The sequence below is a fragment of the Nicotiana tabacum genome, chromosome 21 (assembly GCF_000715075.1).
Source record: "Nicotiana tabacum cultivar K326 chromosome 21, ASM71507v2, whole genome shotgun sequence".
Classification (NCBI taxonomy): domain Eukaryota; kingdom Viridiplantae; phylum Streptophyta; class Magnoliopsida; order Solanales; family Solanaceae; genus Nicotiana; species Nicotiana tabacum.
Window position 1 is genome coordinate 1,241,066 of NC_134100.1, and position 12,134 is coordinate 1,253,199.

Sequence of the window (12,134 nt, forward strand, 5' to 3'; positions counted from 1 at the left end):
TGGTAGGGGGAGAGGTGGAGGAGACACCTCAGGTTCTAGTGGTGGCCAGAATCGTTTTTATGCACTCACAGGCCGACAGGATTTAGAGGCATCCCCAGATGTTGTCACAGGTATATTGACAATACATTCTCATGTCATTTATGCATTGATAGATCACGGCTCTACATTTTCATATATTACTCCATTTATTGCTGGTAAGCTTGACATGAGATCTGAGTTGTTGCCACAGTCAGTTGAGGTGTATACGCCAGTTGGAGACTCTATTATAACTAATCATGTCTATCGAGGTTGTATAATGTTAATTAATGACCGTCTAACCTCTATTGATTTAGTTGAATTGGTTATGTTAGACTTCGATGTCATTATGGGTATGGATTTGTTGGCAGCATGTTATGCTAATATTGATTGTCGTGCAAAGGTGGTTCGATTTCATTTTTCTGATGAGCATGTCCTTGAATAGAAAGGTAATGCAACCACGCTCAAGGGTAATTTTATTTCATACCTTAGGGCTCGGAAGTTTATTGCTAAAGGCTGTATATACCATCTGGTTCATGTCAGGGATATATATAAGGAGCCAGCGACTCTTCAGTCGGTTCCTATTGTGAATGAATTCCCGACGGTATTCCCTGACGAGCTTCCAGGAATTCCCCCTGAAAGGGAAATCGATTTTGTTATAGATTTGCTTCCTGATACACAGCCTATATCCATTTCTCCCTATATAATGGCTCCTGCAGAGCTAAGGGAATTGAAGGAACAACTGAAGGACTTGCTCTACAAAGGCTTTATTAGGCCAAGTACATCCCCATGGGGTGCTCCGGTGCTCTTTGTTCGAAAGAAAGATGGCTCCTTGCGGATGTGTATGGACTACATGCAACTAAATAAAGTCACTATCAAGAATAATTATCCTCTTCCACGGATTGATGACTTGTTCGACCAGTTACAAGGTGCCAAATGCTTTTTGAAGATCGACTTGCGATCCGGTTATCATCAGCTACGAGTCAGGGATATTGATATCCTAAAAACAGCATTTAGGACGAGGTATGGCCATTTTGAATTCCTTGTCATGTCTTTCGGGCTTACAAATGCCCCATCAGCCTTTATGGATCTTATGAACCGGGTATTCAAACCATTCTTGGATGAATTTATGATTGTGTTTATTGACGACATCCTGATATATTCACGATCGGAAGCCGAGCATGCAGACCACTTGCGAGCTGTATTGCAGACTCTCCAAGACTACAGGTTATATGCTAAATTCTCTAAATGTGAATTTTGGCTAACTTCTGTAGCTTTTCTTGGCCATGTTATTACCGGTGATGGTATCAAGGTTGATGGCCAAAAGATTGAAACTGTGATGACTTGGCCGAGGCCCTTGAATCCGATAGAGGTTCGTAGCTTTTTAGGCTTGGCAGGATATTACCGAAGGTTTGTGGAGAACCATTGATGAAACTGACACATAAGGGAGCTAAGTTTCAATAGACTGAGGCATGTGAACAAAGTTTTTAGGAGCTAAAGAAAAGGCTTACGATGGCACATGTCTTGACTCTTCCGGATGGCATCGAGGGTTATGTTGTATATTGTGATACCTCGAGAATTGGCCTAGGTTTTGTTCTTATGCAACATGGTAAGGTTATCGCGTACGCCTCCAGACAGTTGCAGAAACATGAACAGAATTATCCTACGCACGATCTTGAGTTAGCTGTAGTTGTCTTTGCCCTAAAGATTTGGCGGCATTATCTATATGGGGTTCATATTGATGTTTTCACCGACCACCAGAGCCTTCAGTATTTATTTAAACAGAGGGAGTTGAACCTACGACAAAGAATATGGCTAGAATTACTAAAGGACTATGATGTTGATATTTTATATCATCCCGACAAAGCTAATATTGTTGTTGATGCCCTTAGCCGGAAGTCCATGGGCAGTCTAAGCCATGTTGAAGCTAATAAGGTCAAGATGACCAAATATCTATGCCAGCTAGCTAATTTGCAGGTCCGTTTGGTAGACGCAGAGGGTGGAGGCATTCTTGTTCAGAATACAGCAAAATCTTCTTTTGTTACTAAAGTGAAAGAGCGACAACACGAGGATCCTAAGCTTATAAAACTGAGGGAAAGTATTCCACAACAGCGACAACCTTTATTTAAGCTAACTGGAGATGGAGTCCTTAGATACCAGGGCCACTTATGTGTACCGACAGTCGGAGAGCTCCGCTCCAAGATTCTTTCGGAGGCCCATTATTCTAGATATGTAGTTCACCCTGGAGTAACAAAGATGTATCGGGACCTTCGGCAGATCTATTGGTGGAATGGACTGAAAAAAGATATCGCGGAGATGGTAGCCCAATGTCCGAATTGCCAGCAAGTTAAAGCCGAACATCAGAGGCCTGGAGGCCTAACTCAGTATATTGAACTTGCATTATGGAATTGGGACATGATAAATATAGACTTCATCACTGGTTTGCCTTGCACTCCACGGAGGTATGATTCTATTTGGGTAATTATTGATATGCTTACAAAATCTGCTCATTTCCTGCCAGTTAGGATGACATATTCAGCCGAGGATTATGCCAAGCTTTACATTCGAGAGATTGTTCGCCTTCACGGAGTACCATTATCTATTATCTCTGATCGAGGGGCTCAATTTACAGCACATTTTTGGAAATCTTTTTAGAAGTATCTAGGCACCCAGGTAAATCTTAGCACCATTTTTCATTCGCAAAATGATGGACAAGCAAAGCATACTATTCAGACAGTTGAGGATATGTTACATGCCTGCGTGCTAGATTATAAAGGAAGTTGGGATGATCATCTACCTCTTATTGAGTTCGCTTATAATAACAGCTTTCAAGCTAGTATTCAGATGGCCCCTTACGAAGCACTATACGGGCGGAAGTGTAGGTCACCGATCAGTTGGTTCGAGGTCGGGGAAGCAGAGTTGCTAGGTCCTAATTTAGTCCAGCAATCAATAGAAAAGGTAAAACTTATTAGAGACCAGCTGCGTACAGCACAAAGTCGGCAGAAGTCTTATGCAGATGTTCGACGACGAGACTTAGAGTTTGATGTAGAAGATTAGGTTTTTCTGAAAGTATCGCCTATGAAGGGCATCATGCGATTTGGAAAGAAGGGGAAGCTCAGCCCCAGGTATGTTGGACCGTATAAGATTATTCGGAGGATTGGTAGGGTAGCATACGAGCTTGATTTGCCTTCAGAATTGGAAGCAGTCCATCCTGTGTTTCATGTATCTATATTGCGGAAGTGCATTGGAGATCCTTCACGTATTACGCCCATGAAGGATATTCATATTGCTGAAGACTTATCTTATGCAGAGGTACCAGTAGCTATTTTAGATTGGCAGGTAAGAAAGCTTCAAACTAAAGAAGTGGCTTCCGTGAAAGTGTTATGGCGAAATAACAACATCGAGAAAATGACCTGGGAAGCTGAGTAGGAAATGAGGAAGAAGTACCCCCACCTATTTACGACTTAAGGTGAGTCGCATTTAATAATTGGCAATTATTCCTTTACAACAACTTAATTGGATTTTAAATGACTTGAAAGTGCAATTTGAATTTCTTATTGCGAGATAGCTATATGAAGCCTAGTAGTTGGAATCCTCAGAATTTGATTTATGCTTTGCAATGTAACAAATATAGCTTTGCAAATAACGTATTAGCGGAAAAGAAATGAAACCAAGGAATTGACTAGACCCATTCGCGGACGAATGTTCTTAATGGGGGGAGACTGTGAGACCCAATATTTTTTTATTTTTCTCTTATGTAATATACGTAACGTGGCGTGGTTATATTAGGTATATATGATTGGGTGTAGCACATTGGGAGAATAAGAATAAAAATGTGTGGTAATATCAAGGAACTAAACTAAAGCTATAGGTCAAAGGAATCTCTTAAACAAAGGTTCGTGGTTAAAGAAATGGCTCGGGTGGCACCCCGTGCGTTCGGAAGGTTTAAATTAATTTACACATGTGGGATAAGACCAAGAGTGTCTAATATGCTAAGAATAATGTGTTATGAGGTATTATAATATCACACCGGTCACATGTTAAGTTTTGGAATCAAGCAAGTTACGAAATAAAGGTCGGCAAAAGTTATCGTAAATTTCTATAATAAATTTTCTAAACTTTGGGTCAAATATTTCAGATCATTTCTCCCAATATATAAAGATTTATGGGACCCACAACCTACCGAATCGAATTTCTACGAGTCTAGTCCACAACCAAAAAAACCTCACATCAATCCGACATCGGAGTAAAACGTTATGACTGTTTTACCGCGGACTGTCCAGGCTGAAACCGGGTCGCAAAACCGGGTCGGGTCGAACAAGTAGTATAAGTCGGCAAATTAGACTTTTCAGACCTAAAAATATTTCATTTTCGTCCTAAAACAGTAAGAAAGCTGAAGAGAAGGTTCCATGGTGTTCTTGAGTGATTAAGGTGCGTTTTTAATGATTTCTACCGTTAAAATTTGCCTTCATGCCTAGAAACGCAATCTCTACGCTTTGCAATCGTTTCCCCCTTCTATTAGCTGCGTTTGGAGCTAAAATTTGAAGATAGGAATTTGTTGTTCTTGCTGGTTCTTCAGGCTTTATACTTGGTTTTCCAAGGTAATCATCTTGGGACGCTTTTATGATCATTTTTACAAAGTTCTACGGACGTTTCGTCAAGTTAGGGTCATATGGCAAATCTGCCGATTTAAACTCAACTATGAACTATTTATAGGTGAGTATAAGCTGCATATATATAGTTTTTTCGAAGCTTAGGATGTAAGGAACAACTTTCGTGAAGGAACTACAGGCATTCGGACGTTCGTTGGAGAGGTATGTTAAGGCTAAATTCTGTCCTTCCTTTTAGCACGAATTCTGGAAAATTCCTAAGACGTCAAATGTGATATTTTACTATTCTATTGCTAGAAAGACCTTTTGTGAAAGGCATTGGGATCATAGATGAAGTATTTTCATGATGCTATTAGGTTGATATTCCACTCGTTCAGTTAAATAGGGTATTCGACATCTATATATGTCATTTGTTCGACTTTCTTAACTATATGTCTATATATGTGAATTCTTATTCGTCTTTGGGTTGTGTGACTAGAAAATAAAGTCATTTAGTATTTGCGATCAGTCCTTCTCCCTTGTTAAAGTGTATCTTAAAATCTCTAAAGTGACACGTCAATTTCCAAAAATCTCAAATATAATTTTTATGTTTAAACTACTAAAACACTTGATTTTTGAAATATTTTCTTTTACTAAAATATCTAGAAATTAGGTACAAGGACTAAGTGAAGCACCTTAAGCTTTAAATGAACATCTTCAGAGTTAAGTTATCTTTCTAAAAGTCGAGTTAAGCTTTCAAGCTTATTCAAAAGAAAAGAAAACATATGAGGTTCCACGAGACAATTCCATTGTGCCACATCTATAAAGTTCAATCCCTCTGCAACCTTAGGTGAGCAAAGTCTTTCCCAAGCTATCAAGACCTTCTTAGTTGGTTCAGCATCCCCTGTCCACAGAAACCTTCTACAGATGGTCTCTATGAACTGTATAACTTTCTTAGGTAGTATAAAAATCTGTGCCCAAAATATTTGTATAGCAAACAGTACACTCTTCACTAGGAATGCTCTACCTGCATATGACAAATACTTTGTTGTCCAGTTCTGAATTCTGTGCAACATTTTCTTAATTTGTGGCTCACATTGTATAGCATATAGTCTCTTAGTACTCAATGGAACCCCTAGATATCTGAAAGGCAGTTCTCCCTTTTTATAACCAAGAATCTCCATAATTTGTTACTGAGTTGACTGATTCACCCCTCTAAAATAGATGCAACTCTTATTTGGATTAGCAACCAATCCTGATGCTGCAGAGAATTTCTGAAAATGTTGATGCAGTATCTGCACAGATTGCACATCACCTCTACAAAACAATAATAAATCATCTGCAAACCCCAGTTGCACTAAGTTAAACCTGGCACACCTGGAATGATATTTAAACTTCTTATCTTCCTTCATAGTCTTCACTAATGTAATAGTCCGACTTGTCATTTTGAGAATTTGTGTTCCGTTCAGTGGCTTAAGGTCTCGATCAGCTTTGAGATGTGTATTATAACTTGTGAAGGTGGTCAAGTTTGGTTTTCAGATAATTTGGGATTTAATTGAAAGAACAATTCTTGTTTTGAAAGCTTAAGTTGAAATAATTGACCGGATGGTGTATTATGTGTAAACAACCCCGGAATAGATTTTTGATGATTCCAATAGCTCTGTATGGTAATTTTGGACTTAGGAGCGTGTCCCGAATTCTTTTTGAAAGTCTATAGTTAAATTAGGCTTGAAATGGCTAAAATAGAAATTTAAGTGTTGAAGTTTGACCGGGGAATTGACTTTTTGATATCAGGGTCGAAATCCAGTTCCAAAAATTTTCATAGCTCTTTTATATCATTTATGACTTGTGTGCAAAATTTGAGGTCAATCAGAGTTGATTTGATAGGTTCTGGGATCGAATATAGAATTTGGAATTTGTTAGTTTTGAATGAGCTTGAATTGGGGTGTGATTCATGTTTTAGTATTGTTCAATGTAATTTGAGATATCGACTAAGTTTGTGTCATATTATGTGACTTGTTAGTATATTTGGTTGGGGTCCTATGGGGCTCGGATGAGTTTTGGAAGAGTTTTTGGAAGAAATTGGTATTTTGAGCATAAACATGTAATGATCCAAAGGTCCATTTTTAGTTCTAGAGATCAAAATTTGATTTCGAGACTTCCAAAAATTTTATAATGAATTATAGGAGCGATCTGGAAAGTTTGGTCTAATTTTGTCAAGTCGCGATTGGGTTTTTAACGTGAAACATGAGTTAATTGTTTAACGAGCGAAATGGGAATCTCACTAAGAAAATGAGCTCCAAATTGAGTTTTGATTGAAGTTCTAGGTCCGTATTATTATTTGTGACTCATAGGAACAAGAATCGTCGAATTCCGAGTCCGTATGATGGAGTTAGAGCATTTTTAGTGAAATTAAAGACTGTTGGTGCAGCAGGATCTGGTGCGCACTTTTAGCGACCAAATTAGATACATTTAGCGACGAAAATCGGGCCTTTAGCAACCATAATCAGGTTTTTAATGTTGTTCTAGTTTTTTAGCCCATTTTGACATTTTTGGGCGAAATAACACGGCTTGGGGCGATTTTTGAGCAAGAAATCATGAGAAATATTGAGGTAAGTCACTTGTGATCATTTCTACTCCATAATATTGAATTATCATCGAATAATCCGACTAGATTACATATTTTTGAAGTGTAAATTAGGGATTTGAAAATAAGATTTGACGATTTGAAGGCCAAGTTGTTATTGGAATTTTGTAATTTTGGTATGGTTGGACTTGTGGTTGAATGGGTTGTCGGATTTTGTGAGTTTCGTCGGATTCCGAGATGTGAGCCCCACGGGCGATTTTTAGTTAAATTTCGGATTTTTGTGAAAAATTAATATTTTCCCATGGAATTAATTTATATAAATTGTATTGACTGAATCACATTAATTGTGGCTAGATTCAAGGCGTTCGGGTGCCGATTTACGAGGCAAAGGCATAGCGGAGTAAAGAACTTCACGGTTTGAGATATGTAACTCTTTTAAACTTAGTGCTTAGGGTATAAACCCGGAATTATGTGTTATGTGATTGATGTTGAGGTGACGCACGTGCTAGGCGACGGGCGTGTGGGCGTGCACCCTGTGAATGATGACTCTGTTGTTTCCAGGACACTGTGTAGTGGTCCTACTTTGTTGATATCTGTGTTTTCACCATGTGATAAGTAAATTGAGTTGTACATCATGCTAGATATCATGTCTAGGCTTTATGCCAATACTGTTGAGACCCATAGTGGTCGCTTCTTGCTGTCATCTCACTGATTTTATTAATATTTCGTACTCAGTCATATTCATGTATTCATATAATATCTCAGTCTTAATTGTTTCTATTGATACATTATATCATTATTTTGGGCTAATTTTCATGACATTGTGAGCCCGTGGGCGAGACTGGAGAGATTAATGACTGAGTAAGGTCGAGGGCCAGATTGTGAGATATTGATACTATAGCACGTGAGTTGTCCATGCAGATACTGATATTGATACTATAGCACGTGAGTTGTCCATACAACACGTGAGTTGTCCGTGCAGATACTAATATTGATACTATAGCACGTGAGTTGTCCATGCAGCACGTGAGTTGTCCATGCAGATACTGATATTGTTACTATAGCACGTGAGTTGTCCGTGCAGCACGTAAGTTATCTGTGCAGATACTGATATTTATACTATAGCACGGGCTGCACGCCATAACGATATAGCGCTTGGGCTGTAGGAACCCCTCCGGAGTCTGCACACCCCCAGTGAGCACCGTCGACGAGATATATGGATCGGGCTACACGCCGCAGCGACTTCATATTCAGTTTAGTTTTGTCTTTATTCAGTCAAGAGAGCAGAGGGTCTATATATATATATATATATATATATATATATATATATATATATATATATATATATATATATATATATATGCATCGGGTTGCACGCCGCAACGAGTATAGTACAGTGCCGAGTGATTGAGAGTGTTGAGTATTGAGCATGGTAAAAGATAATGCGAGGTAGTGTGTGAGTACATGAGTTCATTACTAAGAGGCATTGCATTTAGCATGTGTACTTGATATAAATGCATAGAGTTGCATTTTTTTCTGCTGCCTGGTTTTGGTGACATTCATGATTTTATATGTATCTTGACATGTAGGCATAGAGATGTACTTTCCTCATGCCATTTGAAAAATGAAATCTCCTATTTTGAAAGAAAGTTTTATGGAAAAATCACAGTTTTCAGACTTACTCATATTTTGGTGATTTCAATGAAAAGAATTGAGTTTTACTATTATACTTGAAAAGAAAATGCTTATTTTTCCTGAACTATGAACGAGCTGAGCATTTTATTATTAATTTATTCTTTGTGCTACTTATGAATATTGTTGTGAAGTATTACTGGATGTGGGTGTGGACCCTAACCTTGGTACAAGCTCTTCACTGCTTTCAACCTGGGTTTAGGTTTGTTACTTATTAAGTACATGGGGTCGCTTGTACTCATACTACACTTCCTGCACATTACGTGCAGATTTCGGATGTCGATGCCGCCGTGTTCGATGAGAGCTGACTTGGAAGATGTTACGATGTCCCAATTGCAGCTGCCTCTTCTTCATAGTAGCCTTAGATTCATTAAACTTTGTTTATGTACTTTTCAAACAGAAGATGTATTTATTTCATATCAGTTTTGCAAATTCTACTCATAGAATCTCATGATTTGTACTAACAGTCCTTGGGAGGTGTATAAGAGATCATTTATTTTTCCTCAGTATGTTATATTTTTATTGGACTTGATGAGTTGGCTTACCTAGCGGGATGGGTTAGGTGCCATCACGACTAGCTGGATTTTGGGTCGTGATAGATTGGTATCACAGCTCTAGGTTCATAGGTTTTACAAGTCATGAACAAGTGTCTAGTAGAGTCTTGTGGATCGGTATAATGATGTCCATACCTATCTTCGAGAGGCTATAGGGCATTTAGGATAAACTTCCCATCTTTCTTTCCTTATCGTGCGAAATTGATTCAGCTTTGAAATATAACTCTTTGAATTCCTTACACGCATACGTGTGTGCATGTGAGTGCTCGGTATCAGTTGTGCATTGAAGGCTTGTAATTCCATGAACAAGATTCGACATGTGTAATTTGTGTTTTGGTAATGGGCCAGTTTAGAGGACTTGAGGCCAGGTGTAGACCGCAGCATACGCTCGGTAGTTTCAGTTGTAACATGTGTATTGAACTTATATGTTCGGTAGTGTCCTTATGAGTTGAAATATGTAGCTCGATGAGCGGTTGAATGGTGATATGATGAGTACGAGAGGACTATGGGATGTGTTCAGATGGTTTGAAAGTGAAAAAAAAGGGACTTTTGAGTATATGACTCCTGTCTCGATTTTGACGTAGAGTCTCGAGTTATGAATGTGTTGAAGGATCTTTCATGTTGTGAAATTGTGGGACAAATTAAAATTTTCATGTCTTGTTGATGAGTCCAAACTCAAAAAGATTAATTGATGGCCTAATAGTTGTGGTTGTGAAAGGTCATAGAGAGATGTCAGTTTGAAGCTAAATAGATGGGTTATCACCTGCGAGGTAAACTACAGATGTATGATCCTTACATTATTGTGGGGAGAATTTTTTTTCTTTACTACCGGTAGGGTAGTGGTATTGGGATTTGAATTTGAATTAGTTAAGAAAGTTGACCTGACTGTCACGAGAATGAAGGTGAGTTTTGTGGACGATTGAGAAACCATATAGGTTGTGTTGCATGAGCTTGTGAAGAGTTTAGTTAAGTCTCACTGTGGTGTTATTACAGTAAATGAATATGGGTATAGAAAATTATTTAATGTTTTGATTTATGGCTTTGAGCCAAGTGGGGGAGCTTGCTATTGACAATTCAATTTTGATAGTTCTATGTTAAATTTAGATTTTGGTTCGAGACATGCTTGTGGGTTAGTTATGACCTACAGAGGTTGAGATCGGGGAAGACTAGAAAAATAAAATTCTCGAATACGGGTTATATTGCGTTTTATGAGTATATTACGATCATGGGATGATTAAGTTATTAATTGTGAAGAATGTAATGTGCATGGAACGTGAATGCGACCAGTGGTGTTAAGACAGGGTTACTCCCTTGAGTGTTGTTGTGCTAATGGGACATGTGTCATTTGGCTTGTTTAGGCGGTGCAATTTAGATTTGAGCAGAGTAGATGACTATTGAAATAATTCTTATGAATTCAGAAAATGTATATGTAGCAATTGAATTTTTTTTCGGATTTGTATGCCGCTAGAATCAATTATTTACATTGGATGGTACCGAGACTTGTAGTAATTATGTGTGACTACGGATTTTGTACTCCAGTATAAAGGAGGTAAAATATTGATTTTAAATTCACATAAGGTACTTTTAGAGTGGGCGTTTCAGTTGCGATACTTACGGGGGTGCTTAAGAAGAATACAGTGGCTTATGGTCCTTAGGGTCGTGTGGTTTTATGCTGGGAACTCTAGTAGTGAGCTTTGGGTAACGTTCATGGTGTACGTCAAGTAAGAGTGTCGACTTGAGGGAAATTCGGAAAGGAATCAAAGAAATAGAATAGCTTGGTAGTAAGTTGGATCAACATGATAATGAATATGATCAGTTCTTTTCTTTAATAATGATGTGGTGATGCTTTACAGATGTTTTGATGGAAATATTCTTGGGTTTGGTAAACTATGTGGCTTGCTCGAGTTAGAGAAATTCATTTTTTGATATCTTGATTATGTGCAAATAGATTTCAAAGTCTTTGAGCCGGATATTTTCTACCGGTGTGAGGAACGCATGGTGTATTTGATTTCCTCCTGGAAGGGAGAAGATGAAAGATTTTTAACTGATCGGATATGTATTCTACTGATGACTCAGATTTGATATGAAATGCTCGTACTTTTCGTATGATGGTCTAATAGGGATGGTGTGTCATGTGGGATGAGAATTTGCATGTATAAGGTAGTAGTTCAGTTTTGAAGAAAAAAACGCAAATTTTGGACAGCATGACCAATTTTAGATATTTAGATCAATGTTATTACTGCTTGATATTTCCTGAGAATGGGTGTGCATTTCAGAAGGGATATTGTATTTTGACTTACAGATGTTTCATTGGTATTGTAGTACTCACTTGGATGATAGACTGCAGATATTCAAATTATTGCTATGTGGAACGAAATAATTTTAGAAGTATTTTTAGTGGGATGATCGTGCATGAGAGATGTTTTAGTCATTTGAGTACTGGAGTTGGGATCAATTACAGTGATTCATGTGTTCTATGAATTTGGAAACTAGGAGTCCCCAGAAGTATACTATTTCGGGAATTGCGGCATGCTTGATGTGACTATTTTATTTAAACCCAGTGGAGGCACTAGTTGCGCTAATTGATTGTTATAGCTACTCGATGTGAGTGCACATATACGTGAGGTTTGAACACATGTGCGAGCATTGGGGTAATTATTCATGCTCGGGAAGAAGCTTGGGCTATGATATGCCTAG